The sequence below is a fragment of the Vulpes lagopus genome, chromosome 11 (genome assembly GCF_018345385.1).
Source record: "Vulpes lagopus strain Blue_001 chromosome 11, ASM1834538v1, whole genome shotgun sequence".
Lineage (NCBI taxonomy): Eukaryota > Metazoa > Chordata > Mammalia > Carnivora > Canidae > Vulpes > Vulpes lagopus.
This window is the reverse complement of record NC_054834.1, coordinates 68115159-68132738: the sequence shown is the minus strand read 5'-3', so window position 1 is coordinate 68132738 and position 17580 is coordinate 68115159. Positions and strand designations below refer to the sequence as shown.

The following is a 17580-nucleotide window of genomic DNA, read 5'->3' as shown; positions in this document are numbered from 1 at the left end:
TAGCCTTGCTCTGATCCAGGATGTATGAGGGCCCCTGGGTTGACTCTGCCTGAGAGGATTTTGGAGGCAGAGATAGCCAAATGGGGTCAAGGCCTGTTCCCCGTCAGTTTGCAGGGAGTTCTGAGAAGCTCTCTGAGGCACAGTGTGCATTGAGCTGGGATCTGAAGACTTGGACCTCATTGCTCTGGAGCGTGCACCTCTCCCCGCTGTGGAGTCGGCGCTGGCGCCAGGTTTGACCTCCTGTGGACCTGACGTCTACTCCTGGCTCTGCCCCATGTCGGCTTTACAGCCTCGGGCAGGTTATTTAACTCCTCTGGGTTCACGGCCTTCATGCCCAAAGCTGGGGTACGGTCTCCTGGGATTGTTGACATCATCGTCTGAGACGAGGCGAAACTTGACTTCAACCGTGCGGGCGGTCCTTGAGGGCGGGAGGCTGGGAGATTTGGGGGTCAGGGGACGTGGCTGTCCTGTCTCCGCTGTCAGCTCTGATCTTTGCTTCCTCAGCCGCGCTTGGGAACAAGCCAGTGCCCCAGGCCTGGCCTCAGCCTCGGCTGGCGGGTATGTGGCCTGGTCTGGGCACATCTGATCCTTCTCCCGTGACCTGGGGGCCCTCTGTCCACCGGGCAGAGAGGAAATGGGCTTCTGGCTCCTGCTCTCTGCACTGGAGTTATTTTGTTCACTACCAAAGCCTCAGCATCTTATTATTTATCTCCTGGTGACTACCAGATCTTGAAAGTACCCGTCTGCCCCCAAAGCCTGAATTCATTAAACAATGATTAATTCTCCTTCACATTTTCAAAATTACTCATAAAGCCTTTTTTTTTTTTTTCCCTGCCTGAGGAAAATGGAGTTTCCACAACGAGTTGTTAATGTTCTAGCCGGAAGCAAACAAATGTGATGTGATATTGTGATTAGCGTGCGTGATGTCATCACATGCGCATTGTACAGGCTCCTGGGCTGAATCTAGAAGCCTGAAAATATGTTCCAGTCGGTGGTCTCTGGGGCCGCCACTCTGGAAGTCTCCGCGGGGCTGGGTGCTTGCTTCTGTCTTTCTGTGCTTGTGGAGATGGAAGGAGTGAGCAGGAACCCAGGGGGTGGGTGCGTGCCTGAACTGAGGGGGCCCCCAGCAGCCACATGCCTCACTAGCTGTTGCCTTTTTAAAATTTATGTTCCTCTTCTCCTTCTAGAGTTTTTCCTGAAGCCATCAGAAAGAGACCTCAAGAGAATCCTGCCCCTCCTGGAAGGAACAGACACCAGTTGGAAGAGGTATGGCTGGGCAACATGGCAGTATGGCGGCATCTTATTCAAATAAGAGTGTGATTGTCTCTCCTCTTCTCTTCCCACTCAACAAACCCTCCATTGCCAAGTGAAAGAGCTTTCAGCTGGTGCCAGGGTGCAAGGCAAGCAGAGGGCAGCTTCCCTCTTGTCCCCACTCCTAGACATTTGTTGAGGTGCACAGCTGAGGCGTGAGGAGAGGTGGGGTCTCATCAAGGCTGGTGGCTGCCTGATAAGGAGGCTGCCCATCGTGGTTGCTCCTCAGGGTCGGCCCAGGAAGTGAGAGTAGAATCAGGAGAGGCAGTGAGCCCTCCAAGGGAAGACAGAGCACTCCCCCCCCCCGCCAACCACCATGATCTTGGGATTGTGAGAAGAAAAGACCTTTCTAGAATGACTCTCCCATTCCCACTCTCCATCTCAGGGCCCTCTTTTGGATACAGTTCACATTCCAGGATGGAAATGAGGATGGAAAAGTCTTGGTTTGTTGGGTTCTGGGAGCTTCTTGGGCTGCCCACAACCCCAGGACAGGTGATGGGTTTCATGGCCTCATGGAAGGTTCCTGAATGAAGAGCCAGGATGTCTGTCCTCTGGCCCAGTCAGTACCATCATTGTGCCTCAAGAGGTCTTATAAGCCATTTCTCTCATGGGGAGTCGTGTCCTTACTAGTAGAATGGGGAGCGGTGACTTGAATCTCCGTTCCAGGCCTCATGGCCTCAGTTTCTGAGGTTCTCAGACCAGGGCTGAGCCAGAGGAAGTGATGGGTATGGTGAGGTAGCAGGGAAGCAGAGTGGGTGGGGGCTTGGGGAAGGCTGTGGAGAGGAAGGGTATTTGGAAGCTTCGAGGAGATGTGACTGCCAGCCTTGGTCAAAGGAGGCCTCAGACCCTCGGTGGAAAGACCAGATTCGAAGGTGCAGTTGGCCTGAGTTTGAGACCTGGCTGATGGAAGCGTCAGGTCAACCAACACCGATTGAGGGCTTCTGCGCGCCAGGTGCGGTGCTCAGCATGAGCCCTGTATGGTCCATTCAGTTCCCTTAACGGCCCTGTGGTCTTGGCACTAAAAGCCTCCATCTTAGAGAGGAGAGAACTGCTCCTCAGAGACGTTAAGTGACTTGCTCAAGGTCACACAATGGCGAAGATTGGAAGCCCGGGCCAAACCACCCTACAATTCTTGTGTGTTTTCCTTTGAGTGACTCTCTGATTAACAAAGTCCTTTAAGCCAAATCACCTCTTCCAATGACATTTCTTGAAGGGATATAAAAATGATTTGTCTCCTTATCCTAGAGCTTTTGCTTTTAAACTTTGGGCTCATCGTGGCGTCCTTGCAGGTCCTGGTTTTCTGATCCCCAAAATGGGAGCACGCCCATGGGGATGTTCTGGGGAGAAGATGAGATGAGGGAGGTTCAGACCCACCTGCCCACCCCAAGGCTGCTGCTGCAAGAATTGAGGGGGGTGTACACACTGTGGGGTGCTGCGCCCAGCCAGGTGAGGGCATTTGCAGCCCCAGCTGCCTCTGGTGCCGTGGCTGGTTGGCACTCCGCTGCTTTCCCGGACACTGATGTGATCCTCCCCTGGCCTCTGGGCTCATCCTTTCACTTTTGGAGGGTGCTGCCGGCCGGCTCGGATGTTCCAGGCCAGAATCCAAGGCACGGCAGCTGGCTCCCAGGCACAGATAGCGCAAGGCCAGGCTGAGCCCCGGGTAGACCGTGGCCGAGGAGCGTGAGGCTCATGTTTGGAGCAGCTCGCTACCCCCCTCCCGCCAGCTGCCTGGGCCAGAATCTCAACTGTAAGCCTCCTGGCAGCCCGCCCTGCTCCCCACAGGAAGCCACTGGCTTATCGCAGAGCCAGGATCCCGCACGCTTTTCTTAATCAGGAGAAGGCGCTGAAGCGAGTCAGAAAGAGCTTAACTTCCCCAGGACTTTTCTGCTAGGGATGTTTCTCCATCAAGGAGCCACAGGCCTCCATGTACGAGATGCAAGAATCTCTTTAAGTACAGAGAAAAGCAGCGAGGGTGCTTTTGTCCCTGGTTTACCTTCAGGAAGGTTTCAAGGGAGCACAGCGGTTCAGCCTCGCACCCCCCCCCCCCTGTTAGCTAGGGAACAGATACACGTAGAGTCCCTGGGAGAGCGCAAAGATGACCGTCGGCAGGAGGCAGACAGCATGTGCTGTCGTGGCAAATGTCTGCTGGGGTTTGGGGGCCAGTCTGGTGGAGGCTGGCTCCCAGCTCTGCTCTTCACTAGCTATTTGACCCCGGGTGAGTGACTTTGGTGTCCAGAGTCTCAGTTTTCTCATCTATCAAATGGGCAGATAGCACGCACCTCCCTGGTGGCTGTAAGGCTGAGGAACCTGCTGGCAAGGCCCTCCTGCTTGCTTTGAACAACGGAAGTCCCCTGGGATAACGTGGCCTTCCAAGGTGACCTCCTTGAGGAGGCTCGGGCTCTTGGGATGACAAGTCTGGTGTTTGTGACCAAACAGTGAGGTTACCCTGGAGACACATACCTCTTTCGGCGCGTGGTCTAAAAAAGGGCCGAGAGTGGGGCCTGGGTTGTGTCCGCTCTCTGTTCTGACACTCCGGGGTGTGAGGCCCCTGGGTGTGAACGGTTTTTCCTGAGGTTTTATCCCGTGGTTTACACTTCGCTCTGATGACATTTACTGGACCCTTTCTGTAGATAAGCGCTGATCCCCCCCACATTCCCCAAGAGGCATGTATTAATAAGCTCTTTATAGGTGAGGATAGCTGGGATTCAGAGAAGTTGTAAATGATTCCAGGTTTCGTGTCCAAAAAGCAGTCGCATCCAGACCTAAACACAGGGCTTCGGTCCCAAGGACTGTGCTTGCCGCAGCACCCTGCAGCACCCTGCGGCACCCCACAGTGCCCTCAAAGGCACCCCGTGCGGCAGGCACCCTTCTAGAACTACAAGTTCTACAGCCATACTCCGCAGCACCACGGTGGCTTCCCAAGTTGCCAGTGGCAGCACCTGTACAACCTCTGTAACTCCCCACAGCACCCACAGAGGTACCCACAGCATCCACAAGGCACCCTGCAGGACTCACAGCATCACCCTGTGACATGGTGGCACTCCTCCTGCATTCTCCAAGCAGCATTGCATGGAATTCAGAGCTCAGGGAGAGAGGGGCATCTCCTGATGGTTTTAATCTCCACAGCCAGCCCTGTGTGGCAGGCCGAGCGAGCCCATGAAAGCAGTTTCTAGGAAGCATGGGGATCTTCCTCCTACTGAGATCTGACAGCAAGAAGCAGGTGGTGGGGAGATCCTGCACCCGGGTTCCAGTCTACCTACTTTTTCTTTTGTTGCCCATGCTTTCAGTGTCACACCTAAAAATCCATTGTCAAATCCGAGGTCATAAAGATTTACTCCTTTGTTTTTCTTCGAGGAGTTTTATGGTTTTAGCTCTCATATTTAGGTCAGTGATCCATTTTGAGTTGATTTTTGTATATGGTGTGAGGTAGGGACCCAACGTTTTTCTTTGGCCTACAATTATCCAGTTATCCCAGCACCATGTGTTGGAAGCGCTATTCTCTTCCCATTGGGTAGTCTCGGCACTCTTATTGAAAATCAGTTTGCCATAATAGGTATGTTTGTGTCTGGGATCTCAGTTCTATTCCCTTGGTCTGTGGGTCTATCCTTAAGCCTATACTGGGCCGTCTTGATTACTCTGGCTTTATGTGTAACTCTGTAGCTCCCTGGTGATTCTAATGTATATCCTACTGTCCCTGGATTTTAAGAGGAAAATGAGGCACAGTTAGGGAGGCCAGTTGGGAGGCTGCCAGAATGATCTAGGGCAGTGCAGAATGGAGAGGATATACAGCTCTGAAGCAAAGCGGTGGTTATCGGGGTAAAGATCATGATGGAATGGAGAGAAGGAGTGAGGGAGATGTTCTTCTGCTCCTTCCCAATCCCGGGAAGACTGGAGATGCCAAAGGTGAGAGTGGAAGCCAGTGGCCTACCTGAGCGAGATTAACCTCCTACCCACCCCCGGGATGATTTGGAAGAATACCCTGGTCCTTGTCACAGCTCAGTTCCACTGCGTGACCTTGGGCGGGTTGCTTGACCTCTCTAAGCCTCTGTGAGGTGGGTCAGTATCCTTCACTGGTCAGCTCTGCCAACGCCGGGAGGGGCCGAAAGGCAACTAACTGAGTTCTTGGCAGAAGATCGACCGCACAAGACCTGCCAAGTGGTCGTCAGTTCCTGCCCTCCTGTCTCTGTGGACGCCGGGCGCGGGGCTTCCATTGCAGCCTATGCTGCCTGGGGCTGCCCCAGGCTGCCTGCGACAGGTTCAAGTGTCATATTCCGCTGAGCTGAATTGTATTTTCTTGTACCCTCCGTGTGCTTGCCCCAGATCTGCTTTGTGGCCCGCAGGAAGCAGCATCACCCCTTTCCCTCCAGGCTGCTAACCCGCATCCCCATGTCACCCGCTTTCCCCTTTGCTGCTGGAAGGTCATTCTCTCTACCTCCCTCTGAGGATGCTGGTCTTGGAGCACTCCTGACTTCTCCGGACCGTCCTCAGGATGGGGGAGGGGGGGACTCTGGCCTGAACTGGGCACATTCATCATTCAGCCCTCAGAGCCAAGGCCAGAGCTCTGGCTGTGTTCTGACCCCAGCCAAAGTGGGGAGGGGGGACCAGCACCTCCCTCCATCCAGACCTTTGACTTCTAGTCGTGCAACCGACGTGACACTGGGTTCAGTGATTCCCACATCCTGGTTGGGTTCAGGCTCCCATCTTTTCACCGGCCAGGTAGAAAAGGGATTCACTCTTGATATATAGATAAATCTATAGATATATATAATTTTCCATCTAGTATTTATAAATCAGGGGGCAGTTGAATGCAGGAGGTAGAGCATAGCTTTGGCACCAGATGGACTTCAGGGCTGTCGTTTAGCTACTCATTAGCTTGCGCAAATGAACTCCATTTGCTCTCCTGTTACATGAAGACAGTCATTGCAGTTGCAGGCTTCGTGGTCAAGATTAAATGAGATGATGGATATCAGGTGTGTAGCCCACCACCCGGGAAGGAGGCGACATTCCAGAAAGGGTGGGTATCATTTCCTGTACCATCTGAACCCCACCATTCATTTCTCTGCAGCTCTGACAGATGGGGTGCAGGCTGTGAGTTTCAGGCCAGGATGGGGCTCCAGCCCCAGGGCCTCCTCTCCCTCCTGGCTCCCCTGTCACTCTCTGGCTGGGACTCATGTGTGAGGGGACAGGCTGACAGGTTCTCACCACCCCAGTTTCCTGCTCACTCAGCCCAAAGTCTGCCAGAACCTTCTGGCCTCAGGCCAGCCCTATGTCCATATGTAACTCATGACAGCAACCTGGTCTTTTTCTGCCCTCTTGGATACTTTCCATCCCAAACCTTTTCCTTCCTTTCTTTTTCAAGTGTTTTAAATTTATACAAGGAGGTTCATCGTAGGGCCGGATGCAACCTTGTCCCCGGTATGAGGCAAAGCCAGTAGAGCTTTTCCCTGGGAGATGTTCCATTTCCCTGACACAGCTGACCATGAGAGCAAGGCCAGACAGACCCATTCGTTCTGGGGAGTGACTACTCCTGGACATCATGGGGAGATACTAAGTCCTCATCTAGAGATGGAGCAAATAATTACTTTTCTGTTCACACAGAAAAACTGAGCAGAACGTGACCTTAAGAGGCTTCATTATTATTACATTTTTAAAATAATGACATATATTCACATTGTGAATCACAGCTGAAGAACTTTCAAATAGCCAGGTGTGGCAGAGAGAGAGGGAGTAGGAACACCATTTTCAGAGGCATGTCAGCAACAGAGAGGGACCTGTGTGCTCCAGGTCACACAGCAGTGGTATGCCAGAGATGGGACGAGTCTGTCATTGTCCCCACCCTGGTCTGGTGATCATTCTGCGGTGCCCAGCTGCCTCTTTTATTAGCCAAAAATGTGAAACAATATATTGTAATTAACAGCCTAAAAAGAAAGGAAAAAGCCCAAATCACCCTGCTGTTCCATTAGCTGGGGTGGTGTAATGACCTGTCCGGAGCTGCCGCCGTGAGAAGAAACAAATGACGTCATCCCCTGTGCTTTGGGGGTCCCTGCAGGTTCTCCCTCCTTGGGGTATGGGCAGGGTTATATTAGGATAGAAAGGCACTGTGGGATGGAGGGAGATGGTGCCTTGGACTCTGAAGCCTTTCTCTCTTTCTTTTTTTTAATAGACTTTATTTTCTAGAGCAGTTTTAGGTTCACAGTAAAATTGAGGGAAAATGCAGAGAGTTCTCACATTCTCCCTGTCTTCGCTCACCGACAGCCTCCGCACCGCTGACAACCACACCATCGTGCTGCCTGTGACAACCACACATCAGTGCAGCCGCATGGACACACTATTATCACCCAAAGCCTGTGGTTGGTATCCGGGTTCACTGCTGGTGGTGCGCCTTCCTTCTGTGGGTTTGGGCCAACGTATAATGACACGTCTCCACCACGATCGTGTCCAACAGAATAGTTCGACTGCCCTACAAATCCTCTGTGCTCTGCCAATTCATCCTTCCCTCCCCACTAACCTACTGATCTTTTTTACTGTCTCCATAGTTTTGCCTTTTCCAGAGTGTCCTATAGTTGGAATCATACAGTTTGCAGCCTTTTCAAATTGGCTTTTTTCACTTAGAAATATGCATTTAAGGGGCGCCTGGGTGGCTCGGTCAGTTAAGCGTCCAACTCTTGATTTCAGCTCAGGTCATGATCTCAGGGTCCTGAGATATCTCCACCCCGCTGCCCACCCCATGCTCAGCAGGGAGTCTGAGCGCAATTCTCTTCCTCCATCCTTCCCTCACTCTGGGTTACTTACTTGTGTGCACATGCTCTTGTTCAAATAAATAAATAAATAAATCTTTAAAAAATATTAAAAAATATGCCTTTAAGCTCTCCCCAGAGAGCTCCCCAGAGACTCTCCCCAGAGTCATGAGTCTCTTCTCATGACTTGATCACTCATTTTCACCCCATTTTTAAAAGTTTGGTAAAAAACATAACATAAAATGTACTGTTTTAACCATTTTTAATTGTACAGTTCAGTGGTATTAAATACACTCATATTGTTGTGTGGCCATCCCCACCATCCATTCCTTTAACTCTTTTCATCTAGTAAAACTTAAACTCTATGCCCATTAAACACCAACTCCCTATTCCCCTTTTCTCCCAGCCTTTGGCAACCCCCCTTCTTCTTTCTGTCTCTATGATTTTGCCCCTGAATCCCTTATATAAATGCAATCATACAATATTTGTGTTTTGGGGTTATTTTGTGTGTGTGGTGAGTATGCGTGTGTGCACACCCATGTGTGTATCACTGGCTTATTTCACTTTGCATAATACCCTCCATGTTCGTCCATGCTGTAGCAGGTGTCAGAACTTTCTTATTAATGCTGGATAATATTTTAGTAATATCTGGATGTACCACAGTTTATTTATCCACTTACCTATTGAAGGACATCTTGGTTGCATCCAAGTTCTGGCAGTGAAGAATAAAGCTGCTCCAAATATCTGTACTTAGGTTTTGATCTGTAGGTTTCTTTTCTTTGTCTCAATTTGGTATTAGGTTATTGCTGGCTTCATAGAATGAATTAGAATGCACATTCCCTCTGCTTGTATTTTCTGGAAGAGATTTTTGAGAATAGGTATACTTCCTTCCATCCTTATATGTTTGGTAGAAGTCACCAGTAAATCTGGCCTGTGTTCTGCTTTGAGAGGTTGTTCGTTATTGATTCAATTTATTTAATAGATACAGGCCTATTTTAGGTTGTCTGTTCTTGTATGAGTTTCAGCAGGTTGTGTCTTTCCAGGATTTGATCTATTTCATCTAAGTTATCAAATTTATGGACCTGGAATTAGTAATTGTATTCTTTTCTTATCCTTCTAATGTTCATGGGAACTATGGAGATGTACCCTCTTTCATTTTTGATATTAGTAATTTGTGTCTTCTCTCTTTCTTAGTCAGCCTGGCTGGAGGCTCGTCAATTTTATCAGTCTTCTCAAAGAAGCAGCTCTTGGTTTGGTTGATTTTCTCTAGTGATTTCCTGTTCTATGGATCCTATGTTTTGAGTGTAGACCTATCACCATCTGAGGGATCATGAGGGTAAATCCCTTCTGTTCTCTGATTCTTAGTTTTCGCATCTACAGAATGGGTGTGGTGACCCTGCGGCACCCCACAGTGCCCTCTGGCCCAGAGTTAGTTTGAAGGCAAACATCAAATGTGAACCCACAATCAATGATTCAACAAATACATGTTCAGCCACTGTCATGTACCAGGTACTTCTCTGCATGCTGAGAATATCGTAGTGAACGATAGAGCAAAGTCTCTGCCCTCATGGTGCTTATCTTCTATTTGGAGAGAGAGAGAGAGAGACCAAACAAATAAATTAAAACAGACAGTATGAGGTGCAGGAAATGGTAGGGAGTGCCCAGGGGTTTGCTGTTTTGGATAAGGGGTACTTAGAAGGCCTTCCTGATAGATGTCATTTGAGCAGAGAACTGAATGCGATGAAGCCTTGAGTTTTGTCTGGGTGAAAAGCCTTCCAGTGAAAGGAACAGCAAAAGTCAGGGCCATAAGGCAGGGAAGTGGCTGACATGTTGGATTACCAGAGAGGAGGCCAGTGTGCTAGAGTGAGGGTGGCGTGGAAGCAGAGTGGCTGCCAATCAGGGTGAGGGTTTTGGATTTTGATTCTAAGTGTGATGGGAAGCCAATATGCATGGAAGAGACGGGATGAAATTTACATAATACCAAGGTCACTCTGGCTGCTGGATGGAGTCCCCTATCAGGGACAGGGAGGCCAGAGTGGAGGCCAATATTAGAATCCAGGCACAAGACAAAGTGATCTGGAAAGACAAAATGGTGTCGGCGGTGCTGAGAAGCCCACAGATTCACGATCTATTTTGAAAGTACCGCTGACAGAGTCACTGATGGGTTGCATAGGGTGGGGGAGGAGTCAAGGCTGACCGACCATTGAGTTTGTACCTGTATATGGGAGCCTTGGTGGCGAGGCTTTGGTGGAGGGGGAAGGGAACATACTGAGTTCTGTTTGGAGGCCTTTTAAGTTGAGACATTTATTAGCCATCCAAATGGCAGTGGCAAGAATGAAGATGGAGGTACAAACCTGGAGTTCAAGGGTGAGGTCACAGCTAGAAAGACAAATTTGGAAGCCATAGCTTATAGGGAGTATTTTAAACCCCAGGCTTTAATGAAATCATCTAGGGAGTGAGTATAAATGGAGAAGATGATGGGGGATCCAGGGTCTTTGGGGTACCTGAGAAGGTACCCACTGGTGGCTATCTGGAGCTGCCCAGTAGGCGGCCCATCCTGGACACCAAGGCAGATGGATCTTATTTTCACAGTGTCCTGGGAGCTGTTGAGTGGCATGGAATGAGGAAGAGACGGCAGCTCCAAGAGTAAGCCCTGGACATAATGCCTGCTCTGAAGAAAAGCACTGTAGAGCTGTTGGTGCCTGACTTAAAATATAGCAGATGCAGCAGGGTACTTGACACTCAAGGAAGATGATTTTTTTTGGTACCTGCCTGCTGTTTACAACAAAATTATTTTTGGTAGTAATGATGAAGTAAAATAAATTCTCCTAATGGCCAGAAAAGAAACACAGAGAGTGAAACTCTCCTTTTAGAGAACTTCATATATATAACCAGGCCTCTTGACAAAAAAATATTACAGCACAAAAAAATGAAAAAGGAATGGGTTCACACTTCTTAATTACATTAATGGATATTTTGAAAAAAGAAAGAAATACTCAAGGAAAATTCTAAAAAAGTGAACTCCCAAACACAGCTTGGACAATGACCTGTGTAGACAAGGCAGTGCTGGAGATAATCCAATTTCTTTGTCTTCATCCTTGCAATCATTACACTATCATTGCTTAGTTCAAACCTACTGTTTACCTGGAATAGTATCTAGTGGCAAAGGGGCTGGAGATGGAAACTCCAGAGATTCTGAATGACATGAACATGCTTAGCAGAATTGGCTTGCATTGGGTCTGGCTGTATGAGTAATGTTCTTTGAAATAACTTCCATGTAAACACAATGTCTGTTAAACTTTAAGTAATGAAGGTGTGCTCATTTGAAGCTTACATACATATTATTAAAACTCACCTAAGATATTGATGAAAGATAGTGAAGGTGACACAAACAAATGGAAAGATATACCATGCTCATGGATTGGTTGAATTAATATTGTCAAAATATCCATACTCTCCAAGGCCATCTACAGATTTAATGCATTCTCTATCAAAATACCAGTAGTATTTTTCACAGAACTAGAACAAATAATCCTGAAATTTGTATGGAACCACAAAAGACCCTGAATGGGCCAAAGCAGTCTTAAGAAAAAACAAAGCTGGAGTTATTACAATCACAGATTTCAAGATATACTTAAAAGTGGTAATCAAAAAAGTATGCTACTGGCACAGAAATAGACAAATAGATAAATGTAAAAGAATAGAGAATCCAAAAATAAACCCACACTTATATGGTCAATTAATCTATGACAAAGGAGGCAAGAACATACAATGGGGAAAAAACAGTCTCTTCAACAATGCTGTTGGGAAAACTGGACAGCTATATGCAAAAGAATGAGACTGGACCACTTTGTTATGCCACACACAAAAATAGACTCGAAATGGATTAGAGACCTAAATGTGAGACCTGAAATCATAAAACTCCTAGAAGAAAACATAGGCAGTAATCTCTCTGATACTGGCCTCAGCAACTTTTTTTATGGATGTGTCTCCTCAGGCAGGAAATAAAAACAAAAACAAACTATTGAGACTACACAAAAATGTAAAGCTTTTGCACAGCAAAGAAAACCATCAATAAAATGACAAGGCAACCTACTGAATGGAAAAAGATTTTACAAACCATATATGTGATAAGGGGCTAATATCAAAAATACATAAAGAATCTATAAAAGTGAATGCCAGAAAAACAAATATTCTGATTTCTAAACATGCGCAGAGGACCTAAATAGGCATTTCTCCAAAAGATGACATACAGAGGGCCAATGGACACATGAAAAGATACTCAACATCACTCATCATCAGGGAAGTGCAAATCAAAACCAGAGTGAGGTATCCCCCTCACAACCAATCAAAATGGCTAGTATCAGAAAGAAAAGAAATAACTAGTGTTGTGAGGATGTGAAGAAAAAGGAAACCCTGGTGCACTGTTGGTGGGAAGGCAAACTGGTGTGGTCACTGTGGAAAACAGTGTGGTGGTTCCTCAGAAAATTATTAATAGAAATACCATGATACCATGTGATCCCGTAATTCCACTACTGGTTATTTGCCCAAAGAATGCAAAAACACTAATTTGAGAAGATATATGCACCCCTGTGTTCGATGGCCTAGATACGGAAGCAACCCAAGTGTCTACTGACAGATGAATGGATAAAGATGCGGTGTAGGTCTGTAATGCAATATTACTCAGCCATAAAAAAGAATGAGATCTTGCCTCCTGCAACAACACGGATGGACCTAGAGGGTATCATGCTAAGTGAGAGAAGTCAGAGAAAAGCAAACACCACATGATCTCTCTTACATGAGGAATCGAAAAACAAAACAAACGAATGAACAAGTAAACAAAAACAGAAACAGACTCATGAAGATGGAAAACAAACTAGAGCTTGCCGGGCGGGGGGTTGCGGGGAGGTATGGGCAAAATAGGTGGAGGGGATTAAGAGGTACAGACTTCCAGTTACAAAATAAATAAGTTGCAGGGATGAAAAGTAATTAGTGGAATTTCTAAGGAAAGAAAGGAACTCAGCAGTGACTACGGCAATTGTTTAGAACTTCAAAGACCTTTTTCAAGGCAGAATGATTTATCACTGACGTTGTTTAGAATTGTCAGCATTTGGGCAGTTTCATGTTTAATTTTAAATACCCCACAGACAGTTCATCCCCTATTATCTACACCTTGCACCAACTGCTCCCGCTGCCCCATCCTTGGACACCAATAGGGAGCTGTGCCCGAGAGGGTGTTGCTGGGGAGGGGGGCCCAAGGGGACAGAATGTTCTCAGAAGATCCTGCAGACCAGATGCTGTGGTAGGTCCTGCTGTATGACCAGGGAGTATCGGGGTGGGTGCAGGGGGAATAGGGGCAGACAGGCCTTCTCGGTGTCCAATACAGGCTGAGACAGGAGGCGGGGCAGTACCTGAGCCGGTAGGTGTTTGGCTCACCCGCGTTCTGAGAACCGGCTGTGTACAATGTCTAGCATTCCAGACAGCTCCATCCTTTATGGTGACAGTTTGCCCTGGTGGCTGTGAAGCTGCATCCCTCCTGGGGACACCTCCAGCCCTGCTCCTTGGGATCCCCGCCCTCCTTCCCTCCCTCCTTCTCCGTCTGTTTTTCTTCCACGGAGCAATCTGTGGAGGCAGCGGTTCTAATGAAAAATCTCATAAATACCAAGAGATAAAAATCCAGGGCTTTTGGTTTTTATTTCTGCTGAGACTCCCTGGAGAGCCTTTTAGGTAGGAAATGTCCCTTTGGAGCTGAGATTTTTCTCCCAGACTTCAAAGACAGGGCTTCTTAGGAATACAACATCTGTTTAAACTGAACTTGAACGGAGAAGCAAGTGTGTCCCCTGAGAGAGGGCCAGGGGAGAGCAGAGGGTGCAGAGTCTGTCCCCGGGTGCTGCACTGTGTCTCCGCGCTGGGTAAATGCAGAGGGCTGGGGACTGGGGTGGGGGGCTCACACCAGATGCTGGGCTTTGTGCTGCCTGCTGTCCAAATGTCACCCAGGCCTGTGGCTGCAGGGACCTCCCCACCCAGGAGAGGCAGCCCAGAGCCCTGGGGCAGGCGAGGGGGTCCCCCAGCCTGGGAAGTCCTATGGCCCTCAGAAGCCCTCCCACTCTCCTTCCCTCCCCCCTTCACCGCCCTTTCTCTCACCCTCCGTCATTCGCTAAGCATCCTGGCGGGTTACAGAGATGAAAAATCCACCCCCCCCAACTGGTTCAATGAACTTGAAATCTGATAGAACCACCTGATAACTCCCAAAGATAAGAAAAGTCGAGCACTTGGTGTGCGTGCACACACTGTTATTGTTAAGACAATAAAACAACGTTACAGGGCTTGGGAAGTGAGGGAAGAGAAATCATTCAGTCCCCCTCTCTTGGGACAAGAGGCCCATTTGTTTCCTGCTTTTGTTTCCGTTCGGGCACATGGTCAGCAGAGGTGCTTTCAGAAATCGGGGTCGGTTGGGCTTCCTGCTTTTTCACACACACACACACACACACACACACACACACACACACACCGGTTCACCATCGCCCCACTGCATAACAGCTCTGGGGACCCCTCCCTGGGCAACCCTGGGTCGGGGCCCCTCACTGGCTGTGGACAGGCACCTGGCTTCTACTGGAAGGGGTCACTAGGTCTAGCAAATAAAGCGGCAGGCCAGGCGCCTGGGTGGCTCACTGGTTGAACATCTGCTTTTGGCTCAGGGTGTGACCCCAGGGTCCTGGGATCGAGTCCTGCATCAGGCTCCCCGCAGGGAATTGGGTCCTGCATCCAGGCTCCCCGCAAGGAGCCTGCTTCTTCTCCCTCTGCCTGTGTCTCTGCCTGTATCTCTGCATGTCTCATGAATAAATAAATAAAATCTTAAAAAAAAAAAGGCAGCAGACTGCCCAGTTAATTTGAACTTTGCATAGATAATAAAGGATTTTTTGGTTTAAGTATGTCCTAAAAATATTAGTCCCGTATTGTATTTGGCACATGAGCGAAGAAAAAAATTACTTGTTGCTTATGTGAAATTCAAACTTACCTGAACCTCCCATGCTTTATCCGCTAACTCTGTACCCGGAGTGTCTTTGTGTGTATGCAGTCAGTGCTGCTTTATTTAACAGAGAGAAAACTATCTGGCTGATAGGGGTTCATCCTCATTTCCTGGAAAAGAAATGTGCATCTCCCCCTTCTCTGGATCAGGCCTCCCGGACAACACTGGCCTCCACGGCTCTGTGGCTTAGCACGCTAGAAGCACAAGGAACCCAGCCGGATAGTTGATGCTAAGAACATCCCTTCTCCAGCCTCCTTCTGGAAGCTTCCAATGACTGCAGCTGATCCGTTTGGTCTCTGTCGGGGGGGCAGGAGAGGAGGGTGGGAGGTGTGAATTAGCACTCCCTCTGGGGCCCGTGGAGCTGCTTCTGATGGAGCCCACCAGCGTCTTCAGCAATGATGAATATAAGCACATCCTTCTTGCCCCATCTGAGGAGACAGGCACAGGTTTGAGGGCTTCGATCCAGGGCTGCAGACCCACAAAGGCTTCTGACATCTTTCTTTCCATCAATGAACTGATTTTTTTTATTCAAGATGGCTTAAGGGTGATAAAAAATATGGATCTAAATGGCAGACAGTAAGACAGAAAGTGATCGGCTGCAGAGTGGAAAGACCATTGCCTTGCGGTTAAACGGATTTTCTGTTTAACTGAGGGTTAAGTAGAAAACTCGTTCGGATTCAACCTCTGTTGTTACAAATCTTTCTAAAATGTATTAGCCTGCTCCCTGGTTTTCCTAAGTGCATCATAATGACCATAATTGAATCTCCTTGCTGGCAGAGCATCCTGTGGGGCGTCGGGATGCACCGTCCTAAATGTCAGTCCTCCGTGAGCCGCCGGTACTTGGGCTTCAGAGCAGTGGCCCTTCACCCTCCCTGCGGTCTCCTTCTCCCTTCCCGGCCACCGGGGCTGCGTGGGGCCCAGGACGTCCCTGGTTCACGGGTGTGGCACTTGAGGTCCGCCCGGTGAAGGACTGGGTCCCAGCCACTCCAGCCAGTGGAGGAGCGGAGCCTGAAGCCAGCAGAAGTGGCTGCGAGGAGCTGGCCCAGATTGGATTCCCAGTCTGCAGGAAGACCGTTAAGCTTCATGAGCCTCAATTTCTTTATCTGTGAACTGGGCATACTAACCTTTCCTTACAGAGCTGCCGCTGAGATTAAGTGAGGTAATGATGCAGGTGGGCTGTACCCCTGCACCCTCTTATACATGTATATATATATTTTTTAATGGCACTCACAGGGGCACCTGGTTGGCTCAGTCGGTTGGGCGTCTGACTCTTAATTTCCACTTGGGTCGTGGGATCAAGCCTCATGTCGGGCCCCGTGCTCAGCAAGGAGTCTGCTGTCCTCTGCTCCTTCCCCGCTTGCCCATGCTCTCCCTCTCCCAAATAAATAAATAAATAAATAAATAAATAAATAAATAAATAAATCTTTAGTAAAAAAATGCCACACACAGCCCCCTCCTCCCAAAATATCAAACGTACCCTGATCCTGAGACCTTGCACCCAGCCTCTTTCTACTTTGCTGACCTCTCTCCTCTGAGGACTAGTTGTTTTGTGTATAGACCCCAGGGCCGATATGTGTGGTGTGACTCCTGACTCCACTCCCGTTCCCCGTGAGACTGTATTTCTGAGACTTAGTCTTCCCATCTATAAAGTGGGGGTGGTCATAAGAATGGGGGTAATAGTAACAATAATAGTAACCTGCCTCCTAAGGCTGCCGTGAAGATCAAAAGAGCTCATCTGCTGGCAAGTGCTATGCAGAGGCTGGCCATTGTCATTCTGGGAGTGGGCTGAGTGAGTCCAGGTTAACCAAGTGTTCCTGGATTTGGTGCATATCCTGAGCATGGCAGCAGGATTGGGCTTCGAGCCTCAGCTTCCTGTTGGTGCCACGCAAGTTTGCATTATTAGCTGAGGAAGGAGAGCTGCCCCCCGCCCCGCCCCATACCGTGAGCCTGCTTCCTGCCATGGTCTGGCTGTGTACCCTTCCCTAAGTGCTTGGGACAAGATGCTGAGAGGGATCTGTGGGTAATTTATAAGGGGTGCTAGTTGCCAAATGGGTGACATCTACCCTGATAGGGACCAGGGGATACTGGCTCTCGAATAGCCTATATGTCTGGGACCTTCTGTGTCCCCCTCCATATGTCATACATTTCTAGCATTTCAAGGAGGCATTTATCTTCTCCTTAGCAAGAGACCCACTTGGAACACAGAGACCTGTCTGTGTGTGACCTCTGGAACCTCCACGGGCATTCAGGTGTTCGGGTGGGGGGAGAGGGGGATACTTGGTCAAACCCAAGCCTGGCAAATGAAGCCTCCGCGCTGCTGGCCTCTGCGCTGCTGGTTCAGCAGCTCCTCAGGTCTTGTAGGCAAACCTACTTCAGCTCTGGAGTGACCAGTGCCACTCCTGCTGAGCCTTCTGCTTGCTCTCCCTGTCACCCACTTTTGGACACCCTCTGGAACTGTTTCAGGGCAGGGGTGGGGTGCAACTAAATAAATAGTCACCCAGC

General features: G+C 48.9%; 1 protein-coding gene across 3 annotated transcripts in view; it reads left to right on the top strand.

Moving 5' to 3' along the window:
• TSPAN18 (tetraspanin 18) overlaps positions 1 to 17580 on the top strand; it is a 186758-nt gene that overhangs the window by 32613 nt on the left and 136565 nt on the right. For all 3 annotated transcript variants that reach the window (XM_041773562.1, XM_041773561.1, XM_041773563.1), the window contains exon 2: positions 1188 to 1266. The gene's annotated coding sequence lies outside the window, so the exon portion shown is untranslated. The remainder of the gene's footprint in view (positions 1 to 1187; positions 1267 to 17580) is intronic.